Source organism: Chionomys nivalis, chromosome X, assembly GCF_950005125.1.
Source record: "Chionomys nivalis chromosome X, mChiNiv1.1, whole genome shotgun sequence".
Classification (NCBI taxonomy): Eukaryota; Metazoa; Chordata; class Mammalia; order Rodentia; family Cricetidae; genus Chionomys; species Chionomys nivalis.
In genome coordinates this window covers 44,239,105-44,258,249 of record NC_080112.1, presented here as the reverse complement: position 1 = coordinate 44,258,249, position 19,145 = coordinate 44,239,105, and the positions used below count along the sequence as shown (strand labels likewise).

The 19,145-nt window shown below is 40.8% G+C and overlaps 1 long non-coding RNA gene across 2 annotated transcripts in view; it reads left to right on the top strand.

Moving 5' to 3' along the window:
* The window catches only part of LOC130868300 (uncharacterized), a 41,456-nt gene extending 23,144 nt beyond the window's left edge, over window positions 1-18,312 (top strand). For both annotated transcript variants that reach the window (XR_009056514.1, XR_009056513.1), the window contains 2 exons: window positions 14,168-14,387; window positions 17,950-18,312. This is a non-coding gene — a long non-coding RNA (uncharacterized LOC130868300). The remainder of the gene's footprint in view (window positions 1-14,167; window positions 14,388-17,949) is intronic.
* The last annotated feature ends 833 nt before the right edge of the window (window positions 18,313-19,145 follow it).

Sequence of the window (19,145 nt, the reverse complement as noted above, 5' to 3'; positions counted from 1 at the left end):
AGGTTTTCAGTACCAGGCATGGTTTTCCCATGACTTGCAATGCAAACTTGACAAATGTCACTGTATATCATGACATCATTTGCTGATCTATTTTTCCTTCAATAGTCAAAAATATGGATGGCCTCATGTTAATTGGTATATTGAAATCCCCTCTAGTTGAATTAGAGAATTATCTAATTGGATTAGAGAAGCCATATTTATGTAGTTGGAAGGATAGGTGAGAAGTGGTAAATAATGGAATCCTGTTAATTGGAAGGTTCAGAAATTGAGTAGAATATAGATATCTTCAATGTAATGACTAGACCACAAAATACCCAGTGTTATTTTGTCTTAGTTTGTCTGTCAGTCCTGAACTGCGTCTGTATTTGCAAGGCTGTTTGTCTTGAAAGGCACAGCATGAAATGCATTTGTGGGACAGAGCATACAACATAACCCATGAATTCTTCCCCCAGTAGCAAAGAGACCTTCAAGCATGCATGTGTGTCTCTTTGCCTCTAGCCTGTCAAAAACAGCTCTAAGAGGGGATTTGAGAGAGAAATCACTGCTTGCATTATTGCCTTCTAAAATGCAAGAAATAACCTCCCCTCCCTCTCTCTGTCTGTCTTGTAATGAGGCTGCTTGTTGGTTCCCAGCTGCTCAGCCCCGAAATAATTACACAGAAACAATATTATTTAAATCATTGCTTGGCCCATTAGCTCTAGCTTCTTACTGGCTAACTCTTTTTTTTTTACATGCAGTGAAGATGTTTATATGCATAAATATACATGTACATAATAATTGACGAGAGGCTGAAGAGGTAGCTCAGCAGTTAAGAGCACTTGTTCTTCCAAAGGGCCTGTGTTCATTGCCAGCACCTGCTTGGTCAATCACAACCCTCAGTAACTCCAGTCCCCTGGATCTGATGCCCTCTTCTGGCCTACTTGAACATTGTGTGCACATGATGTACAAAGTTTACAAAACACCTAGACACATAATTTATTTTAAAAATAATTGAGCAAGACATGGTGGTGCATGCCAGTAATCCCAGCACTCTGGAAGCTGAGAGGAGAATCTTGAGTTCAAGGTTAGCCTGAGCTACATAACAAGTCCAAGGTTACCCTGGTATGTATAGCAAAAACCTTTCTAAATTTTAGAAAATAGATATTAAGAGGGATTACAGCATAAACAATAAAATATCAAAATGGAAAAGTCAAAATAACCAGAAAAAAATCAAATATTAACTCTCACAAAAAGATTTAATAACAAATTATTTTACAGATGAATGCTTTCAAATAATTAAAGGTCAGATGGTTTTTAAACATGAGAGTTGTCATAGAACATAAACACAATTATCAAGAGGCTACTATATGCGTGTACAACAACTTATAGGCATCATAATAAAATCAAACCAATCACCGACAGACATAATATACAAAGCTCAATAATTGCCATCAAAATGTATTTGGCAAATAGGCAATTATTATTTAAGATTAGGTCTTGCTCAGATTAGGTGAGTCTCTAGCCAGAATCTTTGGGCCTTCCTTAGTCCTCTAAATGCTGGAATTAGATGCATGCATGGCAACAACTGGCTCAGCAAATGCTTTACGCATGACCATATGCCTGGTACTGTAATAGATGTCTGAACTAATATAGCACAACACCTGCCCCATGGACTCCATTTCAAGTGGGACGATGGCTACAGGAACAAGTATTTCCCATTACAAGATTATTAAGTTAGCTACAAAGTAGTAGATTTCATAATGGCATTTTTTTGATTTATGCTTCATGTTAGTTATTTTATTTTATTTTATTTTATTTTTTTAATTCTTTTTTACTTAAAATTTCCAACTGCTCCCCGTTTCCCATTTCCCTCCCCCTCCTCCCACATATTGCCCCCTCCCCCTATCCCCACTCCACTTCTCCTCCCCCTAGTCCACTCCCCCTCCCTCTCGATACTGAAGAGCAGTCCAAATTCCCTGCTCTACATGAAGACCAAGGTCCTCCCACTTCTATCTAGGTCCAGGAAGGTGAGCATCCAAACAGGCTACGCTCCCACAAAGCCAGTTCATGTATTAGGATCGAAACCTAGTGCCATTGTCCTTGGCTTCTCATCAGCCTTCATTGTCCGCCTTGTTCAGAGAGTCCAGTTTCAACCCATGCTTATTCAGTCCCAGTCCAGCTGGCCTTGGAGAGCTCCCAATAGATCAGTTCCACTGTCACAGTGGGTGGGTGCACGCCTCGTGGTCCTGATTTCCTTGCTCATGTTCTCCCTCCTTCTGCTCCTCATTTGGACCTTAAGAGCTCAGACGGTTGATCCAAATTGGGTCTCTGTCTCTCTCTCGATCCATCGCCAGATGAAAGTTCCTGTGCCATTCTCCTTGGCCTCTCGTCAGCTCTCATTGTCCACCACATTAAGAGAGTCCGGTTTTATCCCATGTTTTTTTCAGTAGCAGTCCAGCTGGCCTTGGTGAGCTCCCAATAGATCGGCCCCCCTGTCTCAGTGGTTGGGTGCACCCCTCATGGTCCTGACTTCCTTGTTCATGTTCTCTCTCCTTCTGCTCCTCATTATAACCTTGGGAGCTCAGTCCGGTGCTCCAGTGTGGGTCTCTGTCTCTATCTCCATCCATCGCTAGATGACGGTTCTATGGCGATATGCAAGATATTCATCAGTATGATTATAGGATAGGTTCATTTCAGGTTCCCTATCCTCAGGTGCCCCAATGAACTAACTGGGGACATTGCCCTGAGCTTCTGGTAGCCATTCCAGGTTCAAGTCTCTTGCCAACCCTTAGGTGGCTCCCTTAACTAAGGTATGAGTTTCCCTGCTCCCCCATCCAACCTTCCTTTACCCCCAATCACCCCGATTCCCCCAGTTCCCCTCATCCTCTCCTTCACACTTTTCTCTCCCCATCTCCCCTCATCCCCATCCCACCCCACCCCCCAAGATTCCCATTTTTTGCCCATCAATCTTGTCTATTTCCCATAGCTGGGAGGATATCTATATGTTTTTCCTTGGGTTTACCCTCTTGTTTAGCTTCTTTAGGATCACAAATTATAGACTCAGTGGCCCCTATCCATGGCTAGAAACCAATTATGAGTGAGTACATCCCATGATCTTCTTTTTGGGTCTGGGTTACCTCACTCAGGATCGTATTTTCTATTTCCATCCATTTGCATGCAAAATTCAAGAAGTCATTGTTTTTTACCGCAGAGTAGTACTCTAATGTATATATATTCCACACTTTCTTCATCCATTCTTCTATTGAAGGGCATCTAGGTTGCTTCCAGGTTCTGGCTATTACAAATAATGCTGCTATGAACATAGTTGGACAAATGCTTTTGTCATATGCTAGGGCATCTCTTGGGTATATTCCCAAGAGTGCTATTGCTGGGTCCAGGGGTAGGTTGATCCCAATTTTTCTGAGAAACCGCCACACTGATTTCCAAAGTGGTTGCACAAGTTTGCAGTCCCACCAGCAATGGATGAGGGTACCCCTTTCTCCACAACCTCTCCAGCAAAGGCTATCCTTGGTGTTTTTGATTTTAGCCATTCTGACAGGTGTAAGATGATATCTCAAAGTTGTTTTGATTTGCATTTCTCTGATCGCTAAGGAGGTTGAGCATGACCTTAAGTATCTTTTGGCCATTTTAACTTCTACTGATGAGAATTCTCTGTTCAGTTCAGTGCCCCATTTTTTTTTAATTGGGTTAATTATCCTTTTAAAGTCTAGTTTCTTGAGTTCTTTATATATTTTGGAGATCAGACCTTTGTCTGTAGCGGGGTTGGTGAAGATCTTCTCCCAGTCAGTAGGCTGCCTTTTTGTCTTAATGACAGTGTCCTTTGCTTTACAGAAGCTTCTCAGTTTCAGGAGGTCCCATTTATTCAATGTTGCCCTTAATGTCTGTGCTGCTGGGGTTATACATAGGAAGCGATCTCCTGTGCCCATATGTTGTAGGGTACTTCCCATTTTCTCTTCTATCAGGTTCAGTGTGTTCAGATTGATATTGAGGTCTTTGATCCATTTGGACTTGAGTTTTGTGCATGGTGATAGATATGGGTCTATTTTCATTCTTCTACAGGTTGACATCCAATTGTGCCAGCACCATTTGTTGAAGATGCTTTCTTTCTTCCATTGTATACTTTTAGCTCCTTTATCGAAAATTAGTTGTTCATAGGTTTGTGGGTTAAAATCCGGGTCTTCTATACGATTCCATTGGTCGACTGCTCTGTTTTTATGCCAGTACCACGCTGTTTTCATTACTGTAGCTCTGTAATAGAGTTTGAAGTCAGGGATGGTAATGCCTCCAGAAGTTCCTTTATTATATAAGATTGTTTTGGCTATCCTGGGTTTTTTGTTTCTCCATATAAAGTTGATTATTGTCCTTTCAAGATCTGTGAAGAATTTTGATGGGATTTTAATGGGGATTGCATTGAATCTATAAATTGCCCTTGGTAGAACTGCCATTTTTACTATGTTGATCCTCCCAATCCAGGAGCAAGGGAGATATTTCCATTTTCTGGTATCCTCTTCAATTTCTTTCTTCAATGCCTTAAAGTTCTTGTCAAATAGATCTTTCACTTCCTTGGTTAGAGTTACCCCAAGATAGTTTATGCTTTTTGTGGCTATCGTGAAAGGTGATGATTCTCTTATTTCCCTCTCTGCTTCCATATCCTTTGTGTATAAGAGGGCGACTGATTTTGTGGAGTTGATCTTGTATCCTGCCACATTACTAAAGGCGTTTATCAGCTGTAGGAGTTCTTTGGTGGAGTTTTTGGGGTCGCTCATGTACACTATCATATCATCTGCAAATAATGCAAGTTTAACTTCTTCCTTTCCAATTTGAATCCCCTTTATCCCCTTATGTTGTCTTATTGCTATTGCTAAAACTTCGAGAACTATATTGAAGAGGTATGGAGAGAGTGGACAGCCTTGGCGTGTTCCTGATTTTAGTGGGATGGCTTTAAGTTTCTCTCCATTTAATTTGATATTAGCTGTCGGCTTGCTGTATGTAGCTTTAATTAAATTTAGGTATGACCCTTGTATCCCTAATCTCTCCAAGACTTTTATCATAAAGGGATGTTGAATTTTGTCAAATGCTTTTTCAGCGTCTAATGAAACGATCATATGGTTTTTTTTCTTTCAGTTTATTTACATTGATAGATTTGCGTATGTTAAACCAGCCCTGCATCTCTGGTATGAAGCCTACTTGATCATAATGGATAATTTTTCTGATGTGTTCTTGGATTCGGTTTGCCAGAATTTTGTTGAGGATTTTTGCATCGATGTTCATGAGTGAGATTGGCCTGTAATTTTCTTTCTTGGTTGGGTCTTTGTGTGGTTTTGGTATCAGAGTTACTGTAGCTTCATAAAAGGAATTTGGCAATGACTCTTCTGTTTCTATATTGTGAAATACCTTAAGGAGTATAGGTATTAGGTCTTCTTGGAAGTTCTGGTAGAATTCCGCATTGAAACCATCTGGTCCTGGACTTTTTTTGGAAGGGAGGTTTTTGATAACTGCTTCTAATTCTTCACGACTAACAGGTCTATTTAGGTTGTTCACCTGGTCCTGGTTTAACTTTGGTATATGGTATTTATCTAAAAAAGTGTCCATTTCTTTTACATTTTCCAGTTTTGTGGCATACAGGCTTTTGTAGTAAGATCTAATGATTCTCTGAATTTCCTCTGTGTCTGTGGTTATGTCTCCCTTTTCATTTCTGATCTTATTAATTTGCAAATTCTCTCTCTGCCGTTTGATTAGTTTGGATAGGTGTTTATCAATCTTGTTGATTTTCTCCAGGAACCAGCTTTTGGATTTATTGATTCTTTCAATTGTTTTCTGTGTCTCTATTTTGTTGATTTCAGCCCTCAGTTTGATTATTTCCAGTCTTCTACCCCTTCTAGGTGAGTCTGCTTCTTTTTTTTCTAGAGCTTTCAGGTGGGCTGTTAAGTCTCCAATGTGTGCTCTCTCTGTTTTCTTTAAGTGGGCAGTTAGTGCTATGAACTTTCCTCTCAGGACTGCTTTCATAGTGTCCCATAGGTTTGAGTATGTTGTTTCTTTATTTTCATTGTCTTCAAGGAAGACTTTAATTTCTTTCTTTATTTCTTCCTTAATCCAGGTATGGTTCGGTAGTTGACTATTCAGTTTCCATGAGTTTGTAGGCTTTCTGGGGGTAGCATTGTTGCTGAATTCTAGCTTTAATCCATGGTGTTCTGATAAGATACAGGTGGTTATTAATATTTTTTTGTAACTGTGAATGTTTGCTTTGTTACCGAGTATGTGGTCGATTTTTGAGAAGGTTCCATGGTCTGCAGAGAAGAAGGTATATTCTTTCCTGTTTGGGTGGAATATTCTATAGATGTCTGTTAAGTCCATTTGATTCATTACCTCCATTAATTCTCTTATTTCTCTGTTAGGTTTCTGTCTGATTGACCTGTCCATTGGTGAGAGAGGAGTATTAAAGTCTCCTACTATTAATGTGTGCGGTTTGATGGCTGCCTTGAGTTTTAACAATGTTTCTTTTACGTACGTGGGTGCTTTTATATTAGGGGCATAGATATTCAGGATTGAGATTTCATCCTGATGAATTGTTCCTGTTATGAGTAGAAAATGTCCCTCTCCATCTCTTCTGATTGATTTAAGTTTGAAGTCAACTTTGTTAGAAATTAGTATGGCCACACCTGCTTGTTTCCTAGGTCCATTTACTTGATAAGCCTTATCCCAGCCCTTTACTCTGAGTAGGTGCCTGTCTTTGTGGTTGAGGTGTGTTTCTTGTAAAAAGCAGAATGTTGGATCCTGTTTTCGTATCCAATCTCTTAGTCTGTGCCTTTTTATAGGTGAGTTGAGTCCATTGACATTAAGTGATATTAATGACCAGTGGTTGTTAACTCCGGTCATTTTTTTTAGTAGTAGATTTTGTGTGTTTCCCTTCTTTGAGATGTGCTGGTAAAGGGTTTCTAGATGTCTGAGTTACTGTGGTCATTGTTGGACTCCTTGATTAGTGATTTTCCTTCTATTACTTTCTGTAAGGCTGGATTTGTGGCTACGTATTGTTTAAATTTGTTTTTATCCTGGAAAATTTTGTTTTCTCCATTTATAGTGAACGAAAGCTTGGCTGGGTATAGTAGTCTGGGCTTGCATCCATGGTCTCTTAGTTTCTGCAGTACATCTATCCAGGACCTTCTGGCTTTCATGGTTTCCATAGAGAAGTCAGGTGTAAGTCTGATAGGTTTACCTTTATAAGTAACTTGGCCTTTTTCCTTTGCTGCTCTTAGTATTCTTTCTTTATTCTGTATGCTTTGTGTTTTGATTATTATATGGCGCGAGGATGTTTTTTTTTTGATCCAGCCTATTCGGTGTTCTGTATGCTTCTTGAACCTTCATAGGTATATCTTTCTTTAGGTTGGGAAAGTTTTCTTCTATAATTTTATTAAATATATTTTCTGGACCGTTGAGCTGCGCTTCTTCTCCTTCTTCTATTCCTATTATTCTTAGGTTTGGTCTTTTTATTGTGTCCCATATTTCCTGAATGTTTTGTGATGAGAATTTGTTGGCCTTGCTGTTTTCTTTGATCAGCGTGTTTATTTTCTCTATGGTATCTTCAGAATCTGAGATTCTTTCTTCTATCTCTTGTATTCTGTTGGTTATGCTTGTTTCTGTAGTCTCTATTCGTTTACCTAGATTTTCCCTGTCCAGCTGGCCTTCTGTTTGTGTTTTCTTCTTTGCCTCCATTTCAGTTTTTAAGTCTTGAACTGTTTCCATTATTTGTTTGATTGTTTTTCCTTGGTTTCCTAGGGTATCATTCACTGATTTACTCAATTCTTCAAACTTTCTGTTATACTTCTCATCCATTTCTATAAGGGCATTTTTTACATGCTGTTTAAGGGCGTCAATCACTTTCATAAAGTCAATTTTATCTACTTCTTCATGATTAAGGTGTTCATGTCCTCCTGTTGTGAGGTCGCTGGGTTCTGGTGGTTTCATATAGTTTTTCAGATTGTTGGGTGAATTCTTGCATTGGCGCCTGCCCATCTCTTTCTCCGAATGCTCCCCTATGGATCTTCTTTTACCGGATCAGGTCTCCTTGCCTACTGATGTACTTTTCCAGTGATGGCACCCTGCAGTGATAGCTCTCCTGGTGCTCCAGTGATGTCTCTCCTGGTACCAATATCAGATCTCCGTGCCCAAAGACGGCTCTCCTGGTACCCAGATTAGCTCTCCCACTGATGGCTCTCCTGGTGCCAAGATCAGATCTCCGTGCAGGTTGGGTAGTTCGTAAACAAAGGCCTTACCTTGCTTGGTGTAGGCAGGCCAGTGAACCAAAGGAAGTCTCGCCTGCCTACTTGCCCTGAGGATTTGCCCCCAGCGCCAGACAGACTGAGCTGGATGGTGTTATGTGCCCAAAGAGGAAAGGGGGCAGAAGGAAGAAGGGTTCTGGATGCAAGCTGGGTGGGACAAGAAGAGAGAGGCAGTATGCAGGGTGTAGAGCCCCTGCAGGGAGCCCAGGGAGTATAGGGTGGGGGATGAGGAACTTCAGAGTTCCCTGTCCAGGGCTGCTTCCGCCGCCGCCAGTCAGGTCACAAACCCACCCCGCTGCTGTCTCTCCTGGTGCCTATATCAGATCTCCGTGCAGGTTGGGTAGTTTGTAAACAAAGGCCTTACCTTGCTTGGTGCAGGCAGGCTGGAGAAACAAAGGAAGTCTCGCCTGCCTACTTGCCCTGAGGATTTGCCCCCAGCGCCAGACAGACTGAGCTGGATGGTGTTATGTGCCCAAAGAGGAAAGGGGGCAGAAGGAAGAAGGGTTCTGGATGCAAGCTGGGTGGGACAAGAAGAGAGAGGCAGTATGCAGGGTGTAGAGGTCCTGCAGGGAGCCCAGGGAGTATAGGGTGGGGGATGAGGAACTTCAGAGTTCCCTGTCCAGGGCTGCTTCCGCCGCCGCCAGTCAGGTCACAAACCCACCCCGCTGTTGTCTCTCCTGGTGCCTAGATCAGATCTCTGTGCAGGTTGGGTAGTTTGTAAACAAAGGCCTTACCTTGCTTGATGCAGGCAGGCTGGAGAGACAAAGGAAGTCTCGTCTGCCTACTTGCCCTGAGGATTAGCCCCCAGCGCCAGACAGACTGAGCTGGATGGTGTTATGTGCCCAAAGAGGAAAGGGGGCAGAAGGAAGAAGGGTTCTGGATGCAAGCTGGGTGGGACAAGAAAGCCTTACTGGCTAACTCTTACATCTTAGTTTAACCCATCTCTATTAATCTGTGTATTGCCACGTGGCTGGGGCTTACCAGGTAAAGTTTCAGCATCTCTCTCCACCAGGGCTACATGGCGCCTCCCTGACTCTGCCTCCTTTCTCCCAACATTCAGTTTAGTTTTCCCCGCCTACCTAAGTTCTGCCCTATTAAAAGGCCAAGGCAGTTTCTTTATTCATTAATGGTAATCACAGCATCCAGAGGGGGAATCCCACCTCTCTCTCTCTCTCTCTCTCTCTCTCTCTCTCTCTCTCTCTCTCTCTCTCTCTCTTCCCATGTGTGTTGGGGGGGTGAGAAGAAGAGATACCTGTACACATAGTGGGAAGTGTTTGTGTGTGTGTACATGTGTGGAGGTCAGAGAAGGACATAGAGTGTACTCCTATATCACTCTCCACCTCATTCTAAGTGAAAAGATCTGGAACTAAGCTGGCAGCTAGCAACCCTTCTATCTCTGCCCCTATAGCACTGTGGTTACAGGTATGAGCAGTCAGACCTGGATTTTTATGTAGGTACTAGAGACCCAAATTCAGTGTACAACAAGCACTCTCATCCATGGAGCCACGTCCCTTTCTAGCCCTTATATATCTTTCCTTCCTTCCTTCCTTCCTTCCTTCCTTCCTTCCTTCCTTCCTTCCTTCCTTCATTCCTTCCTTCCTTCCTTGAGATAGGGTTTTGTGTAACCAAGACTGGCCTTAAAGTAGCCAAGGATGACTTGACTTTGAACTCAATCCTTTTGCTTCCACCTCTTGATTACACCTGGGATTACAGGCATGTGCCACCATACAAGGCTTCTGTCTGCTATCACCTATCTGCCTACTTTCTATCACTTACCTACCTACCCTATCCCTTATCTTTAAATATATTATTGTCTTAGATTATAAACTAAAATTTCCTTCATTAGAGTCAAAATGCAGGAAAGTATTTTTTTGTTTTCTTTCTACCTCCTCTATAAGCACCTGTTTGCTGCATACAAACAAACTTCTGTTAGCAGCCGTCTGTTCACCCACGTTTCTCATATTTTACTCATACGTGAGGATACCCATGAGCTTCACACCCAGGCTGAACTCCTAAGAACAGGTGTTTGAATTTTGGGTTCTATTCCTTCTCAGTGGTACATTCCTGCTCTTGTTTCAGTCTGGGCCCTGGTGACCAGTCTCATGGCAGGAATTAGACCCTCCTAATTTTTTTTTGTTTGTGAGACTGCATTAGAAAGTAGAATGTTTGTTGTGCAGATGTTGGGTCTTTTTTGGTTCTGGAACAAAGGGAAGCAAAATTGGTCTTAGATGAGAACCTGCCCAGGCTAGAGCATAATTATGTGCCTGAGATATTTATGTGTGAAGGCAAGGAAGAGTGGTAGGAAGATACTTAAAAAGACTCTGAAATATAGGGCTTCGGTGGGCTTTCGATTGAAGCATCATCCAGAATCTTTTTACAGGCTCTCCAAGGCTGGCAATATTCTTTCCCTGGCTGTACCAGTATCAGATGTCTTTACAGAAGCTAAGCCCCTTGCTCCAGGAACCAGCTTCTTCTTTTTTCATGGAAAAAGCCATTCCCCACTTATCATATCATCTGAGACGGCCAGGGACTTCTAACAGGTGAAAATAAAAGCTGTTTGTGTTGCAGACTATGCTGGAGAAGAAAGTAGGAAAGCAAACATTTACTAAGGGCTTACTGGATTTTAGGCTTGCACAGGTGTGGTCCATCTCTACTCATTTAATCTTTGTATAGTCATCCACTATGCTGTTTTCTATTCAGCATTTGAGAGAACTCTGTTTCCAGGATGTTAAATCTTTTCTTTTTATTAAAAAATTCATATGATACATTTTGATTATGTTTTTGCATTTTCCAATTTCTCCTAGATCCTTTCCCCTCCCTACTACCCATACAACTTTATGTTCTTTCTCTCTACATCTTTAAAAAAAGCAAATGAACACAGAATCCTAAGAAACAGACTATCCTCAGAAAAATGCACAAAATAGAAGCCAAAACATACAAACAAAAGTTAAATAAGATAAGAGATGGGAAAACAAAGCAAAATGAGATGAAAAGGCTACATTAAGTTCATTTCATGTTGGTTAACTATTGCTGGACAGGGAGCCTACCTTGAAGTATGGTTAATACCTGCAATGTGACTCCAGTGGAGAAACCGTTTTTTTTTTTTTTGTTTGTTTGTTTTTTGTTTTTTTTTTGTTTTTTTCTTTTGCTAGCAGGTATAAATTGCAGATAGCTTCCTGGTTAGGGGTACGGACGCATATCTACTTCTCCCTCTTGTCACTGGAAACCTGTCTGGCCCAAACTTCCGTAGGCCCCATGCATGCTGCCAGAGTCTGAGTTCATATGTGTATCAGCCATATTGTGCCTGGAAAACACTGTTTCCTGGGAATTCACCACTTTTGGCCTTTACAATCTCTCTACTTCCTCTTTCACATATATCCCTGAGCCCTGAGACAAGAAGTTTGATGGAGACATCCCATTTAGGACTGAAAATTTCAAAGTCTCTCACTCTGTGCACATTGTCCAGTTGTGAGTTTATTTGCAAAAAGAAGCTTCTCTGATGATGGCTGAGCAAGACACTAATCTATGGGTCTAAATAATTTCTTTAATGCCAGGAACATAAGAAGAGCTTCATGGCAGCACAAGGAAGGAGTGGGAGAGATGAGAAAGTAACAGGAGAAAAGGAGAAAGGAATAATGAGGAAGAGAGAAAAAGAGAGGAAAGAAGATGGGATGGAGAGTGGATGAAGAAAGATAGGATAATAAAGGAGGAAAATAGAGGAAGCAGAAAGGAAGAAGTGACACAGTAAAAGAAGGCAAGAAAGGAACAGGAGGAGGAAGATGGGGAGGGAGGATAGGAGAGGAAGAAGAAACAGGAAGTTGGTGAGAGATGAAGAAGGAAAATGAAAAAGGAGTAGAGGAAAGTGGAGGAAATGCAGAGAAAGAGGAGACAGAGAAAGAGAACTACAAGGAGGAGAGGAGGAAGAGACATAATGAGGGAAAGATAAAAAATAAGAAGAGGATGAGAAAAGAAGATAGGAGAAGAGGAGGAGGGGACAGGAAAGAGGAGAGAAAACAAACAGGGAGAATGGAAAGAGAGAAGAGAAGAGGAAGCAGGGGCATGGAGAATGATAGAGGAAGGAGGTAGAAAAGAAGGATGAGGGAGAGGGAGGAGGAGTAGGGAGGGAATGAGGCACTATGTACAATACTTAGCTTAGATAGATACCCTTTCAAAATGAAACAAGAGAAGAGATAGATGTAAATGAAGCTCACCTATATTAAGACTGGTTTTTCATGGCCAAGGCTGAGCAGGAAAATACTCTGTTGACATGTTCTGAAATTGGATAAAACCAGGGAATCATACATCTGAACCCTCATCCATTCTGTATTTCCAGAAGTACACATGATAACCAAGGACTTCATGACTGTGACCTAGCTGTGCATGAACTGTGTAGATGTGGGCTTGCCTCTGTGAGGAGAGAAAAAAACACAGATGAATCAGTCACAAATCGGGACCCTGTCCAGGGTTGTCAGGGTAGCTGGTGAAATGCTAGTGATGGATGTACCAGGAAGCAGTGGGCGATTCCAAGCAGCTTGAGAGTTCAGCATTTAGAGCGCACATATAGCACAGTTAAGAGAATACAGATGCCCAAATAGCATAAATATGACAAGATTGGAAAAGGTCATGCATAGAGAATACATATATCTGAAACCATTACTACTTTTTACGGACCCTTTTATTACATGGTAAGGCAGAGAATTGTCAGGCAGTCCTTCATGAATGTATACAACAGCACAGATCACTCTTCAAAAGGATTTGGGGTGGAAATCTACATTGTAGGGATCTGGGCTATGCAGAGAAGTTCAGAAGGACGCTTCAAGTAAAGGCAGAAACTTGCAATTCAACAAGTTCTTTATTTGATTTCTCTTTCTCTGTGTGTGTTTGTGTGTGCAAGTACACATGTGTGCATGTGTGTGTGGAGACCAGAAGTCTATTTCTAGCATTTTACTGATTGAATTATCTCTCAGTCCCATGCATGATCCTTTTGCACATGATAAAGCTCAAGAAACTAGTATATATTGGTTATATAGGGAGTAGACTCACTATAAATTAATTTTATCTAGCAAATGACATAAAAATAATATTTATGAATTTCTCTGCATGTTATGAAATCAAAGTAGGCAATTTAGGTGTATTCCTTTTGTGGTTTTTCTAAGTAAAATCTATGTGACTAGAATAGTTGAATAACATTTTCACTTAAAATATGTTTGTTTAGTAATCTTTGGATGTGTGTATTGGGGGTGGTGCACAAGTGAAAACATTTTCAAGGAGGTTAGAGGATACATAGGTATTGGTTCTCTATTTCTACCATATGGCCCCATTGATAAACTCAGCCATCTCATTGACCCCATTGTCTGTATTTCTTTTGTTACTAAGTGAATACTTGATAGAAGATAGAAAATTTTGCAATAATGTAGTTATACCAAATTGTAAGCCCTTATAAATCAAATTTCTCAAACACTTGCTGACATTTGAAAGCTCAGTACTGAAGCAACTACATAAGATATTTTAATAGTTTATATTAATCATAATAGATAATGGGTTTCATTATGATATTTTCATTCATACATATAACAGATCTTGATTATATTCATACTCATTACCCTCTATAGTCTTCCTTTTATCCCAATTTGTAACACCTTCTTCTAACCTTCCTGGGGACCAAGCACATACATGGTACAATTAGATATACATCTAATATAGGCAAAACACTAACACACATCAAAAATAAAAATAAATATTTAAAAAGAAATGTATGCAAAGACTGAGCCTTGCATTTAGTTGATTACCACAAACTAAATTTTATAAGCCCTTTCTCCAACATTCTGATGACTAATAATTATATTTTAATTCTATTTTCTGTGTTGTCATTTCATGAAACTTATTCATAGATCCATTGAATGATGGCCCAGGAAGTTTGTTGTGGAATTGTGTCTCCGTATAATAATCAGAAGCTGCACCCATAAAGTCTCACCAACATGTCTGCCCACATGTGAACTGAACAAAGACGACACCAATGAACACGCCAAACTGGACAGAGAAGAGCTCACAAAGCCTCAACCCTCTTCAACTACAGGCAACAAAGGAATGCTGCAGGTGCCGCAATCTTAGGTGAATAATTTTGAGGACTGTCTTTGCTCAGTACTATGGTTTCTTATCTCTATGCCTTGCAGCTTCATTTCTCTCAAATGTTTGGATGAGTCACAGTTTTGTGCAGCAATGCCAACAAAGGGGAGCTCTGTCAATTTGGAGCTCTAGGTGGTTTATACCTTACCGTTGGAAGCTTTTATGAGATCTTCCTAATGGAATTTCAGAATGATAACAGTGGAGCAGACAGCACTGACCATAGATTTTGGCTTTAATCCAAGATCAACAACCCCACAGTTCTGTAACCTTCAGGCCAGTTACAAAATTCACTGAACCTCAGTTGCCATGGAGACTCATAAGTGCAATGTGGGCTGCTACATCTTCTTCTTTGAGTAGTAATTGTTGGATGTCATCTAGGCAAAGTAGCAATTCCTAGTGGTTGAATGCTCTTGGCTCTTAAAATTGGGTTTCATCACACCCAGAAATTTGCAGAATGGCAAATAGCAGCCATTAAATGAGTGACAATTTCTCCACCTAAACCCAATTTTAATTCTGATTTAAGAGTAGGGCAAGGAAGTTTTTATATGCATATATCTGTGTATTTGATGTGTACACATGTTTATGTAAAGCATAAGTATGTAAATGTCTGTTATATATCTCATTATCTAGTTATATATCACATACTGTGCAAATTATGTATGCATCCATCTCTCTTTCCTTTCATCTATCTATCTATCTATCTATCTATCTATCTATCTATCTATCTATCTATCTATCTATCTATCATCTATTCATTTAACTAATGTAATTTATTTTTCCATCTGTTCATCCATCTATCCACCCAAGAAAGGCAATTCCTCTTCCCCTCTCTTACTGAGTCTGAGACCTGGGTGGCTGTGTCTGAGTTAAATGTGATTGACTGTGGATATTTTCTCTTTAGTATACTCAGGGTCAACCCTGTCCCATTTTTCAGTATTGAACTTCTGGCCACAAGGACTCCCAGAAGCCATGAACTCTAGCTTTGCTAATTTGACAATGGAGATTTTACAAATAAATAACCAGAGGACACTCTGTGTCCAATAAACTTTTCAGTGTAGCTCTGAGAGAACACAGGGTGGGGTTGTGATCAGAGGGAAAATTACCTTATTTTTCTCTCTTTCTTTGAAGCTTTTCATTTTGTTGAATCATCAGGCTGAAAGAATTAAATTGCTCTCCTGAAATTATTTCACATAATTGCTTGAAAATAGCTTTCACAAATGTTGCTGGCTATGAAAGGTACAATTTCTCTTTTGAAAACTCCCTTTGGTCTGGGTCTTTGCACTATGAGTCAGGTAATGCTTGGCACTGCTGGCTAAGGGCATGCTCCAAGGATGATTGTGGCTTAGCATGCCTGTTTAATCATACAGATACTATCCTAATGACTCCATGCAAGCATGGCTGTGCATTGAAGGCTGTGTTGTTCTGCAGACAAATGGCAAGCATATACTTTTACAGCTAGAAAATAAAGATGGTAATAACCGACAGAAAGGAAGAAAATGGACTATTCAGGGAAATAATTTTTAAAGTTTACTATAATATAAATAAGTGCCTTTCTATTTTTCCATCCTTGTAGCTTTGTGTCTCAGCAGTGAAAATGTTTGCTAGTTATCTCTTGAAGTACCAGGATTGTGAAATGATCCCATACAAACATATAATGGTCTGAGCTTCTCAGAGTTCAGTGACAGAGAGGAGATCTTAGAGGTCTAGGAGCCACATGCTGCTCCTAGCATGATTTGTACATGTCCACAAGCTGTTTTCAGCATACTACCTGCATGGCCATAAGCGTCAACCTCAGAAGCACTGCCTTCCTCACTTGTAAGATGTGTCTGGGAAGATTTGCTTTTCATTTTCTGAGACGGTGGAATAGCAGTGCACAGGGCATCACTGGTGATGATGATATGACCCCAGGAAGAACAATGTCACCATCAGCATTCTGATATGATTCTCACAAAGAATGTGTGGAAGAATTCAGCAAGCTGCAGCCATCATGGCTGTCATTTATATTTATAAAGAAAGTTTTATCGAGACACAGCCACATAAGTGGTTTATGTCTTGTTTATATCTACTTTCATGTTATAATAGCAATGTGGTTCTTAGTAGTATATAAGTTGTTTATGTGTACAGAAGTAGATCCTAATTGTGTGTCTGTGTGCATACCTGTTATGCTATGGTGGGCTATCTTAGTTTTTTTGTATCACTGTGATAAAATACCTTGATGAAAACAATATAAAGGAGAATGAGTCTGTTGTGGCTCACAGTTTCAGGGTACAGTCCATCATGGTGGGGAAGCATAAGGAGGCAGCTGGTCACATTGCATATGCAGTCAGAAAGCAGAGAGATGAGTGACAGTGGCTCAGTTTGTTTTCTCCTATTTATTCAGTCTAAGACACCAACCCACAGAATGGTACCACCACCCTCTTTTAGGGTGGTTCTTGATCTCCAAAATATATAAAGAACTCAAGAAACTAGACTTTAAAATGCTAATTAACCCAATTAAAAAATGGGGCACTGAACTGAACAGAGAATTCTCAACAGAAGAAATTCAAATGGCCAAAAGACACTTAAGGTCATGCTCAACCTCCTTAGCGATAGGGAAAATGCAAATTAAAACAACTTTGAGATACCATCTTACACCTGTCAGAATGGCTAAAATCAAAAACACCAATGATAGCCTATGCTGGAGAGGTTGTGGAGTAAGGAGCACACTCATCCATTGCTGGTGGGAATCCAAACTTGTGCAACCACTTTGGAAATCAGTGTGGTGATTTCTCAGGAAATTTGGGATCAACCTACTCCAAGATCCAGTAATACCACTCTTGGGAATATACCCAAGAGATGCCCTATCATATGACAAAAGTATCTGTTCAACTATGTTCATAGCAGCATTGTTTGTAATAGCCAGAACTTGGAAACAACCTAGATGCCCTTCAATGGAAGAATGGATGAAAAAAGTGTGGAAAATATACATATTAGAGTACTACTCAGCGGTAAAAAACAATGACTTTTCGAATTTTGCATGCAAATTGATGGAAATAGAAAACACTATCCTGAGTGAGGTATCCCAGACCCAAAAAGAGGAACATGGGATGTACATGTACTCACTCATAATTGGTTTCTAGCCATAAATAAAGGACATTGAGCATATAATTTGTGATCCTAGAGAAGCTCAATAAGAAGGTGAACCCAAAGAAAAACATGTAGTTATCCTCCTGGATAGGGGAAGTAGACAAGATTGCCTGGCAAAAACTGGGAACTTGCGGGTGAGGTGGCATGGGGCTAAGGGGAAATGGGGTGAGAAACGTGAGAAGGGGAGGATGGGAGGAGCTTGGGGGAATGGGATGGTTGGGATATAGGAAGGGTGGATACGGGAGCAGCGAAGTATATATCCTAACTAAGGGAGCCATCTTAGGGTTGGCAAGAGACTTGACTCTAGAGGGGCTCGCAGGTGTCCAGGGAGATGTCCCCAGCTGGTACCTTGGGCAACTGAGGAGAGGGAACCTGAAATGACCCTATCCTATACTGATGAATATCTTGCATATCACCTTAGATGGATGGCGATGGATCAAGATAGAGACAGAGACCCAATTTGGAGCAACGACTGAGCTCATAAGGTCCAAATGAGGAGCAGAAGGAGGGAGAACATGAGCAAGGAAATCAGGACCACGAGGGGTGCACCCACCCACTGTGACAGTGGAACTGATCTATTGGGAGCCCACCAAAGCCAGCTGGACTGTGACTGAATAAGTATGGGTTGAAACTGGACTCTCTGAACATGGCAGACAATGAAGGCTGATGAGAAGCCAAGGACAATGGCACTAGGTTTCGATCCTAATACATGAACTGGCTTTGTGGGAGCTTAGCCTGTTTGGATGCTCACTTTCCTGGATCTAGATAGAAGTGGGAGGACCTTGGTAGGGAATTTGGACTGCTCTTCAGTATCGAGAGGGAGGGGGAATGGAGTGGGGGGAGGAGAAGAGGAGTGGGGATAGGGGGAGGGGAGTGGGGGGAGGGGGCAATATGTGGGAGAAGGGGGAGGGAAATGGGAAACGGGGAGGAGGTGGAAATTTTAATTAAAAAAAAATAAAATAAAAAAAATAAAAAAATTAAAAAAAAGAAAACAGTTAAGATAATATCTTCCAAGCATGACCAAAGATTAACCTAATCTAGATAATCCCTATACTAAGTGGCTTATTTGCTGGTCGAGTCTAGAACATTTCATATTGACATCCAGTAAATCATTCTTGGTCCTGTCAAGTTAACATTCAGTATTAACCATCAGATACACTAAGCAGAAACAACTGCACATTCTTTCTGCCATCTCGCCTACCAACTTTTGCTTTCTGGTGGCGAGTTAACCAATGGTTTCACTCTTTGCCGCCAAAAAGCAAATACTGGGTGATAACAGTGAATTTCCTTGTCAAGACTATGTTCAGAAAGAATGTGTGTGTCTGATAGAGTCTCAGAGAAACTCTATAATGCTGCCAGGTGTAGATGCCAGCATCTGGCAGAGCAGTAAGTGGAATTAGTCTTTTTGCAATGCCAGGGGATATGTATTTAGTTTGGTGACTTTTCACATGTAGGTCAGTTACTGCTCTGGTCCTTAGTCATGAATTAAAAAACAGAACACCAATCACATCACTGTTTTCCCTAATATTGCATAGACCACGCCCTCCTGAAAGGTTGCTGTAAACACCCTCAAAAAATTACTTTGCTCAACTGCTGACTGAGATGAACCTAGCAGAC